Source organism: Schistocerca serialis, chromosome 1 (genome assembly GCF_023864345.2).
Source record: "Schistocerca serialis cubense isolate TAMUIC-IGC-003099 chromosome 1, iqSchSeri2.2, whole genome shotgun sequence".
Classification (NCBI taxonomy): domain Eukaryota; kingdom Metazoa; phylum Arthropoda; class Insecta; order Orthoptera; family Acrididae; genus Schistocerca; species Schistocerca serialis.
This window is the reverse complement of record NC_064638.1, coordinates 1,214,123,445-1,214,138,746: the sequence shown is the minus strand read 5'-3', so window position 1 is coordinate 1,214,138,746 and position 15,302 is coordinate 1,214,123,445.

Below are 15,302 nucleotides of genomic sequence, written 5' to 3'. Positions count from 1 at the left end.
GCTGCTCTCGCATTCCTTCTATTGGTGACAGGTCTGGGAGTACCTCGCCATCATCCAGACAGTGGACATGGCACAAAGATAGGGTCGCATGAGAGGTAAACCATGAGGGCGCAGGACGTGGAACCCACTCTGACCTCAAAGCATTCTTTGATTCTGTTGAGACAGCTGCCTCAGGCAAACTGGCCCACAGCTGTGGCAACTGGTCCTTGATGTCCCCAACTCTGGCTCTGGGACAAAAGTGGCGTCTACGCTGCTCTCGCATTCCTTCTATTGGTGACAGGTCTGGGAGTACCTCGCCATCATCCAGACATTGGACATGGCACAAAGATAGGGTCGCATGAGAGGTAAACCATGAGGGCGCAGGACGTGGAACCCACTCTGGCCTCAAAGCATTCTCTTATTCTGTTGAGACAGCTGCCTCAGGCAAACTGGCCTACAGCTGCGGCTACTGGTCCTTGATTTTGTCGACTCTGGTATTGGGACAAAAGTGTTGTCTACGCTGCTCTCGCATTCCTTCTATTGGTGACAGGTCTGGGAGTACCTCGCCATCATCCAGACAGTGGACATGACACCAAGATAGGGTCGCATGATAGGCAAAACAGGAGGGAGCAGGACGTAGAACCCTTTCTGGCCTCAAAGCATTCTCTGATTCTGTTGAGACAGCTGCCTCAGGCAAACTGGCCCACAGCTGCACAGCTGTGGCAACTGGTCCTTGATGTCCCCAACTCTGGCGCTGGGACAAAAGTGGCGTCTACGCTGCTCTCGCATTCCTTCTATTGGTGACAGGTTGGGAGTACCTCGCCATCATACAGACAGTGGACATGGCACAAAGATAGGGTCGCATGAGAGGTAAAACATGAGGACGCAGGATGACTAGACGTTCAGTTGTGCCGACAGAGATCCCTAATTCACTAACGGCCGTGACCTGAAGTCACACCCTATAGCTCCCCACTCCATGACGCCAGGAGGGACACCCGCCCGTTGTGTCTCTCGAAGACATTGGGAGAATGGGACCCCTCCCTAGGTCGCCACCAGGGTAGTGCAGAATCGTGATTCTTTTCAGTGAGACGCCATCCATCAGCACGCCATACTTCCCAGTATCGGCACCACTCCAAACGCAGCCGTTATTGTTTTGTTAACCACAGTCCGGCTGCTGCGGGTCTCCGACCAATGACGCGTTATGACTCAAAGTGTTGCATGGAGTCCATTACTTGTTCTCGAAAGGCAGGGCGCAGATGTGACGGAGTTTCGATGTGTGTGGTACACAATAGGACAATAGTCCTTTGTGTTGGTCGGACATAGTCGACCGAAACCTTGCCAACGAGTACAGTTGCCCTCACGTTGAATACCTCACAAAACTAGATACTGCGCATTGTCACCAGCTTGCCAAATAGTTACGCAGTGAGGGCCCATTCAGAAACTTGTCAGGTGCTGCTAATGTTGTTCCATTTGAGTACGCGGCATTTTTGGGTCGTTTTCACAGTGATCACTGAACGCTGTTCACGCTACTTACATACCCTTCCAGGCATGGTAACAAAACAAAATCCGAACAGTAGTAATGCACTCTAGTGGCCGTTTTACCTGCCACAGAAAATAGCATTTCTGATCACTTACGTAGCTTATAATGTCCCCGAAATTACACTGACGTCCGATCATGTCTTCTACGTGCTTCACTTTCTTTGTCACGCGGTCTATATGCTCCTCAGAACTCCACTTCTTTCTCAAAATCATCATAATTGTGTGTTCCACTCCACTCTGTTTCCTCACACATAAACTCTTATAGAGTTTATAACCATCTGACAGTAACTTTAACACAAATGACCACATATTAATTCATCATAATGCTGTGTTCTCTCAATGTTAGAATCCGTTTTTTCACAAATAGGTAAGTACTTCTTTTGGTATGTTGCTGCCAAATGAATCAAAGACAATTTTTTTTATTTTTGGGTTTAAGTAACTCTTAGTAACTCATAACATCGATCTGTTTGTTGCTGAGCTACCCTGAGTAAGACGCCGCCTCACCATTCTCAAGGACTAAGTCAACTGAGTAGCTGAGTTATCCAGCCTCAAGGTCACCTTTCGCCGGAATGAATACAGTGAGGCAGAACACAGAAGCCCTTTACGCTGTCGACAAACCGTGAGTTGGACAACTGCTGAAAAAACTGATGTGGAACCTAAGTAGACAGCCTTTTTGTATCACGTAGGAAGCATTTCCACAGAACCGGTTATACTTTGCAGAAACACCGAGGTAAGTTGGATTTTAGGCTGCCGCTTAAGATTACGGCATTTTAAGGCGCTGTTATCATCGAGTACAGATGTAAGTGTCAGGACATCCTTTCTGAAAGTATATGTATGGAACGTAGCCATGTATGGATGTGAAACATGGACCATAAATAGTGTAGACAAGAAAAGAATAGAAGCTTTCGAAATCTGGCGCTACAGAAGAATGCTGAAGATTAGATAGGTAGATCACGTAATTAAAAGAAAGGAATCGCCGATGTCAGAAAAGCAGCAACTGCTCGTGCAAAGACCTGGGAGCTTCCACAGAAAATTAAAGTTACGCATCTGCTGGAACAGTGACTGCGTGGCGTACTACCGATTGCTTCTGCGAGGTGTAATCACCTCTGCTGACATTTATTGTTAACAACTTGCAGACAGGATTCAGGTACAACGACCAGGAAGGCTGTGTTAAGTCATACTACTCCACCTACGATAAAGCCCGTCAGCATTGTGCTGGACTCACAAACGATACGATTCATACTAAAATGTAAACTTTCACGGCCGGAAATATCTTGTTCATTATAATTATCCGGGCTGTTATGCCGTGGTCGGTTGATGAATTCTGAGGTGATTCCCAACGTTTCGTCTCCGACTGCGGGAGACATCTTCAAGGGGGTCCGTAGCTTGATGGAAGGTCCAACACACACACTGGCTCGCTACTGCCTGCCGCTAAATTCCGTGTCCGCGCGCCCCAGCGCCGCGGCGTGACGTCACGTGTTTTGAAAACGTCAGTGCATTTGGCCGCTGTCCGTCGCCGTCGATCGCCGTTGCCATCACCCAGTAGTGGACGAGTGGTACACATCTTCTTTAACACCGGCATCCATATACCGTTTAATTTGACGCCCTCCTCCTTTCGGTTGAAATTATTAGGGTGTTTAACGATTTCGATTGCCTCCCTGTAGAGCCTTTCGTAGTATCCGCTCGTGGCCGCTAGTACTTGCGTCTCCTCGAAACGAATATTGTGGTTCCATGGCTGGAAAGCATGCTCCGCAACAGCTGATCGTTCCGTTTCTCCTCTTCCACAATTTCCCTTGTGCTCTTCCAAACATTTAGAAACAGTTCCTTTGGTGGTACCCACATAAACATCACCACAGCTGCATGGGATCCTATACACTCCAGATTTTTCCAATGGTTTGCGAGCGTCCTTGGCAGGCCTAAGGTATTCCTGTATCTTCCTGGTGGGCTTGTAAATGACGGTAATATTCCGCTTCGTCAAGATCCTCCCTATTCTTTCCGTTACATTTTTAACAAACGGCAGGAAAACCTTAGATTTTGCAGTAGCCTGTACGTCAGTATGATTTCTGCGTGGCTGCCTCAACGCACGTTTTATTTCGGCGGACGAATATCCGTTCTTCGTTAGTGCATTGTGGAGATGTTCCATCTCAGCGTCGAGCAAGTCAGGTTCACAAATATTTCTAGCTCTGTCCGCTAACGTCTTCATAACACCCCGCTTCTGTTGCGGGTGGTGGTTCGAATCCCGGTGCAAATAACGGTCCGTGTGTGTGGGTTTGCGGTACACTGAGTGGCCCAAACTACCATTTTTGTTTCTAAACACAAGCACATCGAGGAAATGTAGTTTGCCGTCTACCACCTCCTCCATAGTGAACTGAATTCTTGAGTTTATACTGTTCAGATGTTCGTGGAACCGGCTTAGTTCCTCCCTACCATTTCTCCACAACACAAACGTGTCATCCACGTATCGGAACCATACATTTGGTTTCTTGCTGGCAGTACGTAAGGCCTGTTCTTCGAATTTCTCCATAAAGAAGTTTGCAATTACGGGACTTAGCGGGCTTCCCATTGCCACGCCATCCGTTTGCTCATAAAACTGATCATTCCACTTGAAGCATGTAGTCGTCAAACAACACTTAAACAGCTCTAAAATATCGGCAGGAAAAATTCGATCCAGCTGTTCCAGTACATCATTAAATGGAACCATGGTAAACAGCGATACCACATCGAAGCTGACCAATATGTCCTCCGGCTGGACCACTATGCCATTCAATCTGCAGTTTCATGCAAACTGCACCTCAAAATTACTATACATTAAATCAATATATTATTTCTAAAGACGAGTTGGTATAGGTTTTTTTTTTTTTTTTTTTTGTTTACTGAATCAGAGTCCCCGCAAAATCTTTACTTTAAGAAAGAGAATCGTTGTTCATACCAAATGCTCTGTTCTATAGTTTAGCTTCGGACTTGCAATTTGTCCATAGTGTTATATCCACTTCTATTGGCACGAAAGCGTGCAAAAGCTCTTAAAGCTTTGAAAATAAAACAAACGTTATTAACATTCTACATGTTCGTTCTTCACGTGTGCATATTTAAATCACAACATAGTCACCGTGGCGACGAACGCATTTTTCCCGACATGAGACCGATTTGTTGAGACCGTCACTGTAGGATAATGAGCTCTGTTGATGGAGCCACAACCTCACCTATGCTTGAACAAATTCATCACTATCCAAGTGAATTCATGGAGAGTATTCGTAAAGTTTTCGAAACAGATGAAAATCTGGTGGTTCCAAGTCGGGACTGTATGGATGATGAAGGCGCCACTGCTCCATGTACGGAAGAACTCTTCGAATTCGAAACTCAATTACAGCAAGATGTTTCTGAAGCACCGATATATATATGTTTCACTTCGCCATGTTACACGCTGTATTTCAGACCCCTAAAGTGGCAGACGGCTGCACATACGTAGACTTGAAGGATAAAAGTGCATAAAGTTAAGAACGTTTGTTTTATTTACAAAACTTCAAGCGCTTTGACACAAAAAGGTAAGAGGCATCATCTTTCGCCCCGCTCTCGTAGTTTCTCCATTTAATCTACTGCATAAAAAATAAATATATAAAACCGCAGTGCAAAGAGAGACGAAAATTTAATTCGAACTGCAACTTCCTGGCAGATTAAAACTGTGTGCCGGATCGAGACTCGAACTCGAGATCTTTGCCTTTCGCGGGTAAGTGCGCTACCATCTGAGCTAATCAAGTACGACTCCTGAACAGTCTTCACAACATCAATTCCTCCGGTATCTCTTCTCCTACCTTCCAAACTTCGTAGAAGCTCTCTTGCAGACCTAGCAAAACAGGCACTCCTGGAAGAAAGGCTACTGCGGAGACGTGGCTTAGGCACAGCCTGGGGGATGTTTACGGAATGAACTAATTAAGGAAATGAAATCCATCCACGGCGGAGAAATTTTTAAAAAATTCGTCGTTGTTTATAGGTTATCACAAAGGTGCGACCTTTATCCTGTAGGATTAATATTCTGCAATATTCTCTTCATAAGTGGTTCGTCGATTCGACGCGAGATGTTCGCCTTAGTCTGGTGGCAGCAGGTGAAAGAGAATGGTTGTGTGTTACGATGAAACTTTGCGAGGTGCCGGGGCTAGAAGTGTATTTAACACTAAATTCTTCTAGAATCCACATATGTAAATGATGCTCTAAGCGCCCCCCCTATTCTAACTCCGACTTTTGCTGTTGCACAAGGATAAAAAAAATACGCGAACTGACTCTAATCAACCCTGCCAGTGGAGTAGAAGAGAGTTTGGCACCTGCAATAATTTAATTTGATAAATAAGTTAAATAAACGAAGGTTTCACTAACATAGTGAGGAATGATAGGGTTGCTCTACCGATTAACAGAATGAAAGTTTTGTCCAAAATAACAATATGATTTATTAAGACTAAACACAAAATAATAAACAAAAACACTTGAAACCTTTACAATACATCAAATTGACTCAAATTGGATACTCAAACAAACGCTGTGAATGTGAAGTTGTCCCTAAACTAGATTGTGAGGATTATGACGAAGTGGTATGTGGAGCCAATTCCTTGCAACTCAAATCTTAAGAGAAAACACACAGCCAACCCAACATTAATTGCTGCTACTCAAGACAGAACAATATTAGAAAAAGACGAACAGGCGCGCTCTGCTGAGCTCTAATTATCACCTAGGAAAATCCCTATCTGCCGGTGCTGCGGACATACATTACCAAACTGTCTTCTTAACTGCAAGAACACGATCTGGCGTACCGCAGGCGATGGCTGGTTGCTTCGACGTCCTCGACCGAAAGCCGAGAGCCGACTACCCAGAGCACCCGTACAATGCCGAACACCGAACATTCCCGCCCCCACGACAGTGGCCGTGGTAAAACGTTCCAATCAGCAACTCGAAAACCGGCGGAAAATTCCACTCCATTGCCGGAGCACTACCATTCCACCAATGGAGATTCTTGGCGCCAATTTCTGCGCTGATTTTGCTACGTCACGGAGCTATGCCCTGAGCAAGCCAATCACAGTTACTATTTTGCAGAAAGCGCGGGAATTTTCCCGCCACAACTGCCTTGGTACACAAGTCATTCCCACGCCTCGCTGGTAGCCCGCCAGAAAGTGTTTTCGCTAAGATTCTGCGAAGTAACGGAACCTCTAGCCCAGCCGCTACTTCAGACCCCTCCAGGCATGTCTTTTGACAATGTCGGCATCTGCAAAGCATTCACTCAACTTCCTCACACCCGTCGGCTTAGCAGAGCCCGCCTGTCACTGGACCACCCGGGTGACGAGAGATGCTGCGTGGGAAGTCTGCGTGTGAAGGAATAGCAACTTTTCACCGCATGCAATTAGAGAGGAGAATCGTAAGATAGAAATATGAGAGGGGGCTCATGCCACCTCTCATTGCCCCTACGCCATTTTAGATTGTAATTGGTGAGCGGTTGGCTCACTTAGGAGCAAGGTAGTGAGTCAATCGCCCAAGAACAATCTTACAAACTGACTCCACATGCCGCACTCTATAAAAGAATCACTGCAACCGAAAAATGCAGCTCATAGAGGGAGGATTATTTATGATGTAGCCAACTTCACCTTCTTAATATGGAACACTAACACTCACATCACACATCCATACCCAGGGAGCCCCTTCCAAACACCGATTCACACAGACATTCACGCTCTAAATGTGGCCTGGACATGTGAGCCAAATATGGAGCAGTTTATTCTTTACAATCAGAGTTGGAGTGCTCCGCAATTAAATGCCCAAGATTTTACCACAATTTGAATCATGAAACTAACCTGAACTCACTCACATGATACTATTTAAGTTAACAATCTCTTTGTGAGCTGTCAGAATCTAGTTACAACCTCCGATTCATTCTGTCTCCCTGCAGCAAGAATAACCTTTACAAAATGTTGCCTGAACTGATGGTCCATTCACAATGACAGTGGTGGTATCTGCTTCAGTTTATGGGGACTTCAGGCACACTGTTTGCATACACACAACAATAAATACAAAATACAAAAAAAACATGGTGCGGAGAACAATACAGTAATTTGTAATAAGAATTACAGTGTAAAACACAACCACATACCAGGTATAACATACATTACAAAAACAACACTAGAGAAAGAAATTTAAGAAAGAAAAGAAAGAAAAAAAAAACAAGGTTCATGGGGCAACAATTTGTGCGTGCACATTGCACAATGTTCACGACTGTGCTGAGAATGAGGCACTAAATCACATTGTTAGAAATATTCGAAGCACTTCACAAATTACACATTACTGACAGCACATAGGGCTAAACGTCGGGTGTTGTTGCTACGCTGTTGCAACGGCAATAGGGTATGCTGGAGCATCTGCAGTACTCTGTTGAGATTGGATCAAGACCCACGCATATGATGATGGCAATATGGTAGGAAGACACAGTGATAGACTCTCCTCACGTCGATTAATTGTCTCTGAGGTCTACTTGTTGGGATACATCACTAGTCTAGGCCTCTTCTCTCGCTGGACAGTACTTTATGTTTCCCAATATTGCAATTCGACGAGGGATGATGGCATGTGGAGTGACTCCTCAAGTGTGTGAGGTCATCCTTACAGGATCGAACTAGGAGCGACGATTGCTAAAACTGCTCTCTAATAGAGAGGAGAAGTTAGAAATGAGACCATACATTTGTTAGTGTGGCACGATACTGCTTTGTGTATGCAGATCGGCCAATGCTAGTGAGTTGTAAAAACCCAAACAGGTGAGTATATAGCGTCCCTTTCTGTCCTGAGGCACATGGGGCGCAGGTTCTGACACGATATGTGATCTTCTTCGTGTACTCACGACAACGTGGTCTGCCGCAGGGAATCCCTCCAAACGGCTGCTGCGTCCGGAGAGCTAGCAGGCTGTCGCGTGTGGGTCGCGTGTCAGTGTCAACGGCCAGCCTCACTTTCGCTTGTGGCCCGGCGAGGATCCTGCGTAATCCCTCAGGTATACGGCCCGGTGACTGTCAGCTTGTAGGACCGGATGTTCTCGCGCCCTTCACGTCAGGTAGCGCGCTGACGCTTTCTTCTTGCAGGTAGCCGATGACCTCCGGCTGACCTCTGCATTGCCACGATCCCCGTCATCTGCACAATTCTTACAAAAATCTTATGCCTAACTTTTCCCCATGACCTTCTATGTTATAATAAATTTACATCACGATACATTGATGGTCTGTCATTTCAGACACTCTAATTTTAATTTTATAGTTATTTATCTGTAGCTATCATAACAAAAATCACGGAAATAATTTATCTTGATATTTGTGTAGAGACCGATCTCACTATTGTACATGGTGTGTGACGCTATATTGGATGAAGAACTAAATGTGCAGGCCCACACTAATATTACTATTAATTATATAGATCGACAGTAGACATGCTCAAGAATTAACTACCATTTGCCAACGATCTACATTCTATGTCTTTTAATTCAATTATGTTGTTATGCCGGTCTAAGTTTTACTGTGCTATAAGGAACATGCAACTATGCTACTTTCGCTCGCCCGTCGTCCCTCCATCTCGGGTCTGTGGTTTGGTGACCTGAAAAATAGCATCTCAACAGGCGCGCGCCACACTTGTGGTAGAAAACCCCCACAATAATAATCTAGTTATTGTTAAATCCTACAGTTTAACTTATCCTAGTATATCGTACTTTCCCTTTTATTTATTTATTTATTTTATTTTTTTTTATTTTTTTTGTTTCTTTACCTTATACAATACTCTTACATAATTCCTGTTACGCTGAGATGTCTCGCTGCTCGCCGCTATTGACGACAGTGATGTGCGCGCCGTACGACATGGCCTCCGAGTTCTCACTACGCCTCACTGAAACTCCAGAGACTGGGTTAGCCATGGCTATACAAGACAATAAATTTATAGTTGCAACTTCTTTTTCTATGTTATGCAGTATTCGCGATCAAAGCACACCTTTCCAGAGGCAATGTAATATGACCAAGCCAGGACTGGTTCCTGTTGAGGATTCCGTCGCCTACCACACATCAGCTACACAGTATGTCACGAATTTCCAAGTATAATTCCTTGGTTACTCATCTGTGACAGTCACGTGCAGCACGCTTAATCCCCAACCGTCACATTGGCATGGTAGGCTTTATGCCTGCATTTCTACCGTCTAGGCCCTAGGGCACCATTGGAGTCAAACGCTCACAGGTTCACCCCGACTTGCAAGACAACGATGCTGGCGCAGCTCTGCAAAAACTATACTGCCCATATTCATCCTCGAAATCACGCAATATACTACAATCCTGAAACGCACTGACGTGTGCCTGCAAGCAATGGTATGAACGTCTCACGAACTGGTTGTGGCCGCTATGGAGCGTATCACGACATCCCCGAACGCTTCTAGGAGCACGTTCTTGTATGCGCCCGTTTGTGCGACATCTCCTCTTTCATCAATATCCCTCAACATGGATACTAGACAGGAAAGGACGAAAACATTGCTCATGGAATGGTAGTGCCTCCTACTCCATCAACATTGTAAGTCGCGAACAAAAAAAAAAAAAAAAAAAAAAAAAGGTAGCAGCCGTAAATTCTTTTACAAGACAACGCAGCGTGTTAATACTTTAACAATCTTAATCTATTAATGCAACGATTATTGTTCCCCGAAGAAAGATTCATATATTTGCCTATTCTACTATGTACACCACTTAAACTACTATTATTCCACGAACTTCTTTGTGTGAGAGATGTGGTGGAGTCCTATGGACTAGCGCCAATTCCTTTGCAAACTCCCCCTCCTCTGACGTGCATTAGGATTTGCAGGTCTAATTTCAATCCCCTGGTTCTCCTGTGGTCCTTGATTTCGCTCTCTCCAGTTACGGTCGCTTTGCCGTTCGTTATTCCTCCTGTCCCAGATTCCATCTCTAGATTGACCCTGTTCCCTGACGTTCTGGTTTCCGTGTCTCTGGTTTCCATAATCTTGAATTGCGTAACCTTGATTTCCGTAACCCTCGTTTCTTAACTGACGAGCGCGATTATGCGATCTGTTGTCGTCTGCCCTTGCTGGCCCGTGGTATTTGTTATTTTGCACCTTCTTCCTGTCCTTTGCGTCTTGTTTATCGAAGACTACTTCGAGTTCGCGCAATAGACTCTTGAATGCTTCTATGTCAGATCCACACTTGCCGACAAGTATCTGTTGATACCTAACAGGCAATTTGGAAAAACAAAATTTGATGATTTCTCCCTTGCTATATGGACTATCTAAAAATTGATTCTTCTTGAGTAAATCATCAAAAAATTTGGTTGCGTTCCTTTGCCCGGACACTTCCAGTTCAGGACAAAATATTATTTCCTCTTTAATCCTGTCTTGCGTTTCCTTTGACCAGTAGATCCCCAGGAACGCATCAACAAATTCCTGATAAGTCTGACACGTCGCTGCCACACCCCGCATCTTTTCCGCGGCTTGGCCTTCGATGTGTCCACACATGAATTCTAATTTTGCCAGGGTTGGCCATGATGACGGTAATGAATTTGTAAACTGCATCACCCAGCTCTTGGGATGCATCGACCCTCCATTATCTCTGAACTTCTGGAATTTTAGTATCGACAGGAAGTGATTGTGATCAAAATCCTGTCCGATCCTCGCACTGGAATTGTCACTCGTTTCCGATACTTGCACGTCTGCTGAGTGTCCTGATCTATCTTGCTGATAACTGTGATGTGCTACCTCTGTATCACAGTGGCAGTGGCACTCAGAATTCACTCTCCTAAGTGGGCTACAATTATTGGAGCTATTACTAGGTGTTTCTGCGTGTGCACTGTTAGTTCCGCACTCTGTCACTGGGCTAGAGCACGGCGGGCTTTTCCTCGGAGAAACAATTCTGTGTACTCCATCATTGGAATCCGAACGCGCAGTGCTCGTGTGCCCGTTTCGCTCTAGTTTTGCTATCCGACTCTCTACTTCCTTCATTCGTTTCGTGATGTTCGTAACCGCAATATTACCTTGGGTTTTTAAGAACGCTAGGGATTTTGAGTGGGCTTGTGTCGCACGTCGCAAGCGACCTGCGAGTTGGAAGTTACTTTTGCGATTTTCATTGCCCCTGTTGCTGCCGTTTTGGCTAGGCCTGCTACTTTTTGTGCTACCCTTGACATTTGTTTTGCTTCTCCACATTCTTTCTTTATTGTTAGTAATTCCCCACGAATTTCTCCTATATGCGAAATTATAGTCTGAGTGTCCTTCTTACGCTGTTTCTCATCTTCTTCTTTCATTGATCGTAGGAAGCTCAGTATTGGGTTAATGTCATCTTTTTGATCCTCGTCACACATGGGTGATGTAACTCTGGACACCTGGGCGCTAGAGCTCTGACGTGACCGAGCTGGCCACTGCCTGCTCTCGTTCGTTTGATTATGAACTTCTGCTGCCGTCTCGACCTGTGTGCCTGTCTCTGTTTCATCCTCTACCTCACTATCATAATCACAGTCGCGACGTTTCTCTAAGATCGCGTCCAAATCACCGTCCTCATCAATGACCCTGTCGTCCTGTCCTGCTAAAAATGTGCCCATCTCACCTCCGAACCTATCCCCATCAGCAACGTGCCCCTTATCCATTATAGTATCCACTTTTGTTTTAGCTTCGCTCACTAATAGTCGTGCCTTACTTCTCGTGATCACTCATGAGAAACAAAATTTATCTAAAATATACAGTAAAAATAATCTACTACCTGTAGTTTTACATATAGACATAAAATTTCAACAACGCTGTTCCAACGCTGTAATTACAAACACAATTTGATGTGGTACAGAAACCGCACACAAATCCGACAAAGTGCGATGTGGTACAGACACCACATCAACGAAACACAAAAAAAACAATGAACAAAAAAAATATATACACTGAAAACAAAAACTGTAATCCTGCGCCGCTACTTAAAACTAATCACGGAACTACAAGAAAAACAAGTTGGGTATTAATCATTAAAAAAAAGTAGAGAAAAAAAATTTGAATGTTCCTACTAAGAATCCCGTTTGCTTATCAGTGATTCACAGGAAAGATCCGAGGCTAAGGGTCGCCATTTTATGCGAGGTGCCGGGGCTAGAAGTGTATTTAACACTAAATTCTTCTAGAATCCACATATGTAAATGATGCTCTAAGCCCCCCCCCCCCCCTATTCTAACTCCGACTTTTGCTGTTGCACAAGGATAAAAAAAATACACGAACTGACTCTAATCAACCCTGTCAGTGGAGTAGAAGAGAGTTTGGCACCTGCAATAATTTAATTTGATAAATAAGTTAAATAAACGAAGGTTTCATTAACATAGTGAGGAATGAGAGGGTTGCTCTACCGATTAACAGAATGAAAGTTTTGTCCAAAATAACAATACGATTTATTAAGACTAAACACAAAATAATAAACAAAAACACTTGAAACCTTTACAATACATCAAATTGACTCTAATTGGATACTCAAACAAACGCTGTGAATGTGAAGTTGTCCCTAAACTAGATTGTGAGGATTATGACGAAGTGGTATGTGGAGCCAATTCCTTGCAACTCAAATCTTAAGAGAAAACACACAGCCAACCCAACATTAATTGCTGCTACTCAAGACAGAACAATGTTAGAAAAAGACGAACAGGTGCGCTCTGCTGTGCTCTGATTATCACCTAGGAAAATCCCTGTCTGCCGGTGCTGCGGTTATACATTACCAAACTGTCTTCTTAACTGCAAGAACACGATCTGGCGTACCGCAGGCGATGGCTGGTTGCTTCGACGTCCTCGACCGAAAGCCGAGAGCCGACTACCCAGAGCACCCGTACAATGCCGAACACCGAACATTCCCGCCCCCACGACAGTGGCCGTGGTAAAACGTTGCAATCAGCAACTCGAAAACCGGCGGAAAATTCCACTCCATTGCCGGAGCACTACCATTCCACCAATGGAGATTTTTGGCGCCAATTTCTGCGCTGACTTTGCTACGTCACGGAGCTATGCCCTGAGCAAGCCAATCACAATTACTATTTTGCAGAAAGCGCGGGAATTTTCCAGCCACAACTGCCTGGGTACACAAGTCATTCCCACGCCTCGCCGGTAGCCCGCCAGAAAGTGTTTTCGCTAAGATTCTGCGAAGTAACGGAACCTCTATCCCAGCCGCTACTTCAGACCCCTCCGGGGGTGTCTTTTGACAATGTCGGCATCTGCAAAGCATTCACTCGACTTCCTCACACCCGTCGGCTTAGCAGAGCCCGCCTGTCACCGGACCACCCGGGTGACGAGAGACGCTGCGTGGGAAGTCCGCGTGTGAAGGAATAGCAACTTTTCACCGCATGCAATTAGAGAGGAGAATCGTAAGATAGAAATATGAGAGGGGGCTCATGCCACCTCTCAACTTTTTTTTTTAAATTTGTAGATAGAGGAGAGTCAAGCTGTGAATACATTTAAGACGATACTATTCCTCTCTTGCTCTGTCAGTTATTTCTATTCATACTTAATTTGTACAAATACAGCTGTTACTTCACTTAAATATCAGATTTATATGCCGGACTGACTTGCTCAAGCCCATGACCAGAAAGAAGCTGGAGATATTTGCATGAACTACAGTACTGGTCCTGTTACAGATTTACTTGCTCAAAATAGTGAAAATCAATGTTCACTACTTTTAAGAAAAATAACGACAATTTCGGCTTATAATTTATTCGAAAGGTTTCTCGTGAGCGGCTGCAGTTGAAAGTTAGTTATAGGTTTGAAGTCCTTGGAACAAACCTCTAAAAAGAGGACGACCACATATAGAGTGTGAACAAGTGTAGAACATGTTACAATGAACAGCCAGAACATTATGACCATCTACATAGAAGCCGGTATGTCCACCACTGACATGGATAACAGCGGCGACGCGCCGTGGCACGGAATCAGTGAGACCTTGGTAGGTCGCTGGAGGGAGTTGGCACCACACCTGCACACACAGATCACCTCATTCTCATAGGTTCCGGGGAGGGGTGGCTGAGCTCTGACGCCACGTTCAATCACTTCCCACCCAGAAGCGTTCGATCGGGATCAGATTTGGAGAGTTCTGTGAGGGGGCGGGGGGGGGGGGTGGGGGGGCAGCACATCAATTGGAACTCGCCACTGAGTTCCTCGAACCACTCCATTACACTCCTGGCCTTGTGACACGGCGCATTATCTTGTTGAAAAATTCCTCTGACGCCTGAAAACAGGATCGTCATGAAGAGGAGTATGTGGTGTGCAACCAGGGTACAATACTCCTTGGCCGTCATGGTGGACAGACAGGGTAGGGAATGAGGAAGTTCTCCGTAGAATCGGTGAGGAAAGGAATATATGGAAGAAACTGACAGGACGAAGGGACAGACCGGTAGGACATCTATTAAGACAACGCGGTAAAACTTCTATGGTACTAAAGGGAACTGTAGAGGATAAAAGCTGTAGAGGAAGACAGAGACTGGAATACATCCAGAAAATAATAGCGAACATAGGTTATAACTTCTACTCTGAGATGAAGATGTGTTTGTGGCGGGTCGCTACAAACTAGAAAGAAGACTGATGACTCAAAAAAGAGTAAATAAATAAAACATTACATTATACTCCAGTATATCCTGCTGCCTTGTGAAAGGGCCATAATTAACTCGCAGTCGGGCAGATTGCGGGAGGTGTGCGAGAGAAATGAATCTCAAGTTGTGGAGGAGAATATTTCTTATGACCTGCAGGGAAAAGAGAGTAACCCCACTCCTGACACATTAAAACGTGTCGA